Genomic DNA, 6,264 nt, shown 5'->3' with positions numbered 1-6,264 from the left:
TTGACCCATCTTGCCGTCTTAGCATCTACTCGCTGTCTGTCTGTAGCACTGAGCTCCACAGATGATGGTGCAGGTGGACTGAACCATTTCAGGAAAAAATAGAGGGTGAGTGGGTGTTCAGAAATGTTTCCAAACAAAGAAACTTGTAATTGTACGTTTATTATTACGTATTAGATAGTCTTGTTAGTATTACAGTTGCATTAAGGGCCCTTCTGGGCCCCTGTCAATCATGGGCACCTAGAATCCTTCTCCTTTACATCTGATGATAACAACAGTTGGTTAGGCTTCCCTTCATCTCTCCAGAAAACCAATAGCCACTTCTCTGCAGGTTTTCAGACAAAGCTTTCTTCACATCTGAAAGATGCTGCTTCAGGTTCTGGTCCAGTTCTGCAGGAGGTTTTGGGAAGCTGTCAGACACGACTCTTAAAATTAAGCGTATATTTTTAATGAAGAGCCTCCATAGGATATTTGTTATTTTTGAAGAACCACATTTTTATTTCCATATTTAGGTTTCAAAATAAAGAAAAACATAAAATCTTTATAAAAAGAGGATAAAAGGCCTTTCTTCTAAGGGATGTAGATATTTGTGGAAAATTTTAAAAGTTGCCCAGCAATAATATATATATTTACATATACATATACATTCATTCATTCATTCATTCATTCATTCTCTGTACCGCTTGGTCCATCCTGGGTCGCGGGTAAGCTGGAGTTTATCCCAGCATTAACAGGTGAGAGGCAGGTACACCCTGGACAGGTCACCAGTCCATCGCAGGGCCAACACATAGGAGACAAACAACCATTCACACACACTAATACATATATATACATTTACAAAAAAAAATTGCCCCCTCACCCTCGGTTGGGGGTCTCTCATCCATCCAAGCTCGGGTCCTCTACCAGAGGCCTGGGAGCTTGAGGGTTCTGCGCAGTATCTTGGCTGTTCCTAGGACTGCACTCTTCTGGACTGAGATGTCTGAGGTTTGTCCTGGGATCTGCTGTAGCCACTCTTCCAGTTTGGGGGTTACTGCCCCGAGTGCTCCGATGACCACGGGCACCACTGTTGCCTTCATTTTCCAGGCCTTCTCAAGTTCTTCTTTCAGGCCTTGGTATTTCTCCAGTTTGTCATGTTCCTTTTTCCTGATGTTGCAATCGCTTGGTATTGCGATGTCAACCACAACGACTTTCCTCTGCTGTTTGTCCATCACCACAATGTCCGGCTGGTTTGCCATTACCATTTTGTCGGTCTGGATCTGGAAGTCCCACAGGATCTTAGCTCGGTTATTCTCTACCACCTTCGGAAGTGTTTCCCACCTTGATCTCGGGGCTTCCAGTCTGTACTCTGCACAGATGATCCTGTACACTATACCAGCCCCTTGGTTATGATGCTCCTTGTAAGCTTTCCCTGCCAGCATCTTACACCCTGCAGTTATGTGCTGGATTGTCTCAGGGAGCTCTTTGCACGGTCTACACCTGGGGTCTTGTCTTGTATGGTAGATCTGGGCTTCTATTGCTCTGGTGCTCAAGGCCTGCTCCTATGCAGCGATGGTCAGTGCCTCTGTGCTGTCTTTCAGTCCAGCCCTTTCTAGCCATTGGTAGGATTTCTCGATATCAGCCACTTCAGTTATCTGTCGGTGGTACATCCCATGGAGGGGCTTTTCCTCCCATGATGGTTCCTCCATCACTACATGATCTGTTTTCCACTGCCTGAGACCGAGCACTTTGTCCGCCGAGGCCATCTTCCTGATGTATTCCAGGATGCTGGATGTTTCATCCTGGATAGTGGTTCAGACACTCACTAGTCCTCTGCCTCCTTCCTTGCTCTTAATGTACAGTCTCAGGGTGCTGGATTTGGGGTGGAACCCTCCATGCATGGTCAGGAGCTTTCGTGTTTTCACATCTGTGGTCTGAATCTCTTCCTTTGGCCAGCTTTGGCCAACTCACTGAGCTGTACATATGCATATATATATATATATATATATATATATATATATATATATATATATATATATATATATATATATATATAGAAAACACACACAGTATCTCACAAAAGTGAGATATAGTTTACACCAAACTATAGAAACTAAACTTTGATGTTCTGTTTGTCAAGGTTTAATTTCCAAATGTGAAGGGTGTACTCATTTCTGTGAGATACTGTATATATAATATTTTATTGTAAGAGGAAAAGCTAAATGTTCTTTATCTTTTGTAGTTTTACCTTGATAATTGTATATTGTCATGTTTATTAACATGTCAATGTTAATATTTTTATCTTTAAAAACAGTTTAATTATTACTGTTTTAAAATAACTACCCTTTTATTAATGTCAATTGTAGTGGACACCGGGATCATTTTTATATTTAGTAATTCAATATTGTTGTAGGAGAAAGAGATGAAGCAGAGAACAGATACCAAAATGTACAGGAACATTCAAATTTGGAGAGGGAAAGGATGAGTTTCAGCCTGGGATAGAAGGAGATGATAAATTAAAATCCATTTTATCTAAGATGGGGCCAGTAGTACAGTAGCATGACCAGAAAAGCCAGATTTCCTTTCAAAGCCACTTCTTCAAGCTCATCTGGGAGGATTTTATGGCTTTCCTAGACTGGCTGAGAGACATAGTCCCTCCATTACTGGGTTATTTCCTGGGGCCTCCTCCCAGTGGGAAATGCATAAAACCTCACTAGCCAGGGAGGTGTCAGGTGACATGCTGAGCAGATGCCTGAGCCACCTCATCTGGCTCCTCTGGATGTGGAGGTGCAGCAGCTTTGAGTGAGATTCCTGCATGTGAGGCTGCTGTTAGCAAGGTTAGCTAACAAGTTAGCTAGTTGCATAAATAAGATTAGATTAGATTAGATTAGATTAGATTAGATTGGACTTTATTAATCTCACAGTGGAGAAATTCACTCATTACAGCAGCTCTTATTACAGAATAAAGTGCAGAAAGCAAACAGAATAAGGTGAACAACAAGTGGTGAAATACCACTGAGGTCAAGAAACCATTTGCTAAATGCATTTATTGTTAATATTACACTTTGTCTTCTGTATTTTTTCATTATTTTCTGGGAGTTTAATTAGAAAATGTTCAGTTTCAGGGGTAAAACAGACTAAATCATTAAAAAAGGAGATTGCACTAAGCCACTGCAAATTGTGACAGTCTGCAGTTCAATGAAACACATACCAAATTCAGAGCATATCAATAGTTTATCACTGCCGCAAAACACCTCATTCAAAAGAAAAATGAATACAGGTGAAGAACATTAGCTACAACTGGAGGTTACCACTCATGCTGGTTTCTGTGTTGGAAATATCTTTGCTACCTGAACTGTGTGGAGACCAGCTGAACTTGATGTTTTCTGTCTGTGATTTCAGTTCAGAAATATTATCGATCTCAAATATCAGCTGATGAGTTGTTGTTGTTTTAGTTAAATATCTTTCTAATGTCTTTTAAGTTAAATAGAGCTCTTTCTTTGTTTTATTATGTAACCTCATTTTTTCCAGGGGATTGTGTCTGATCTTCAACAATCCGACTGGAAAATCTTCTAAATTGTATTACCTCCAAGGTGCAGATCATGTAGTCGGTGGTGTTGGCTTAGGGATGGGCGGATCGATACTCTGGAGTCGATACTTTGATATCAGCCCATCAAAATATCGGATTAGATCATTCTTTGAGTATTGAGATACCATATTGCTGATACAAAACATGCCATTTGTTTTCACTTTCAAGAGTTTTCGACAATAAAACTGCATGTTGAGCCCAGCCACAGTGTATTCCTCCCGTGTCTCATGATCATGGTAGCCAGTCAGATGTCCTAATGACGCTGCTGCTGCTGCTGTTGTTGGTGATGATGAGGTTTGTTTTGATACTGCCAGAAAGATGTCCAGCCTCAGATTTAATCTTGCATCTTCCAGAAGAACCAGAGATTCAGTGAACTGCTGTTACAGAGGTCCACGTCGCCTCTGTGGCCTGTTGTCCTGCTGAGGAAGCTTCAGCCCAAGGACTTCCATTAGCCCTCAGAAGGAAGGAGGCAGCAGTTTCTGGCTTGGGTCAGACCTGTTTATAAACTACATTCACATTACATTTATAAACTACATAAATCCATGTTGAAATCATGTGTTTTGAAAGTAACTGTTTTCTGATTTATCTCATCGATGCCTGCTGAAACTTTTATTCAAGTTGATTTGAAGTTTTGGTCTAAAATGTTGTTTGTTTGGGATGATCAGAGTGTCCCATGGCCAAATATCACAAAACCAAAATAAGGGATATGCTGAGCCGGAATATCTTGGTCATTCTGACTCAACTCATCCATGATTGGGTTGCACAAATGTGTAATAGTAAAATGTGGGATATGTTATGAAACATGTTGCCATGTTATTCTGTGGAACTAGCCTGTTCCAGATCAGGCTAAGGTTCAGGATCTATTTAATCCCATGTCTTATTACAGTCAACTGTCAACACAAATGGAAACCAATATTTATTCTGCTACACATTATCTTATTTAACTAGACCCACTGTCATTTGAAGACTTGGGATCATTACTTGAATTCATATTAGACAAATAATTTTGCAGTCATTAGATAATTAACACCTTCCCATAGACTATTTATAAAATATATATCACATATAAATACACAAAGTAACATCCGAATTTATTCAATGAGGGTAAATCAGAGATATTAAACATAAACATAACATAAAAAGCAAAGGATCAAAGCATAGTGTCACACAACAGAATACTACATTCATAAAGCTATGATTAATACACCCCTCGCATTTGCACGCAAATTAACAAATGGATGCCGGGGCCGGTGCCCTGTGTCCGCGGGGCGGCTCCTGCTGGGGTCTCCTGCTGCTGCCTTCCTGGGCGGGCGAGTGGTGGTCTCTGTGGACCGGTCGGGATCTGTAGCCTACGGGGGGGCTGGTGGCCTGGGTCTCGGGACCGCTGGCCTGACTCTGGCCTCTGTTCAAGTGAGGTGGCATCTGCATGATCACTCTGCATGGTCACTCCTTCCTGAACGTCTCCACACAGTCTTTGCGTCGCCATGTGGCCGAGTTCTCCAGCATATCCACACAGGTTTCTCTGCGCGTGTTCTTGAATACAGCATTTTAACTTATATCTATTATCATATTTTTTTTTTTTTTTTTTTTTTTTTTCTTTTTTTTTTTTTTTATTTCTGTTCTTATTATTATTATTACTCTTACTCTTATTATTATTACTACTACTATTATTATTATTACTATTATTGTGATTATTATTATTGTTACTATTATCAACTAGTTGTGTAATGACCTACTGGCCAGGATGATCTTAGCTATATATGTTGCAAGTAGTATGGATTACATGGTTTTCTGTATAATGTTTTAAGTCCCCACCCGCACTCCCCACACCCTTTCTGTCCCTCTCTCTCCCCTCCCTCTTCTCTCTACTTTCTTTTCTATCTCTCTCTCTCTCTGTCCCCTCCGGTCGAGTCCAGCATTAAGAGTCTGATTTAATAAAGTTTTTCATGTCATCAAGAGGGACTTTATACATGTAGTATAAATCCCTGCTTGATAGAGTAAAATTGCCCAGCACCAGACGGCAGCCAGACAATCATTCTGTTTGCAACGATGCTGGACAAGACAAGTTAAAAAAAAAAAAAAAAAAAAAAAAAAAAAAAAATTAACAAATGGATGCATTAGCCTCTCTGTAGGCCTGTATATATAATATAATATATAATATAAGACACATCAATTTAAAATAAACTATCTATCTATCTATCTATCTATCTATCTATCTATCTATCTATCTATCTATCTATCTATCTATCTATCTGTCTGTCTGTCTGTCTGTCTGTCCATCTGTCCATCCGTCCATCTCTCTCTCTCTCTCTCTCTCTCTCTCTCTCTCTCTCTCTCTCTCTCTCTCTCTATATATATATATATATATATATATATATATATATATATATATATATATATATATATATATATATATATATAGTGTGGTTGAAGTGGTGAAAAAAACAATGAACATTGAGGAGATGTGATCACCCCTGACATGAAAGATAAATTGTATAGAGTTAATAATGATTATTTATAATGTTTATTGTAAAAACGTGAAACGTATCATCCTTTTTTATATTTGTAAACAGCTCTACGTTTCTGTAGAAAATAAACTTTTAAAAAGAAAGAAAGAGAATGAAAGAAAGAAAGAAAGAAAGAAAGAAAGAAAGAAAGAAAGAAAAAGAAAGAAAGAAAGAAAGAAAGAAAGAAAGAAAGAA

This window comes from Melanotaenia boesemani, chromosome 10 (genome assembly GCF_017639745.1).
Source record: "Melanotaenia boesemani isolate fMelBoe1 chromosome 10, fMelBoe1.pri, whole genome shotgun sequence".
Classification (NCBI taxonomy): Eukaryota; Metazoa; Chordata; class Actinopteri; order Atheriniformes; family Melanotaeniidae; genus Melanotaenia; species Melanotaenia boesemani.
This window is presented reverse-complemented; position numbering follows the sequence as displayed.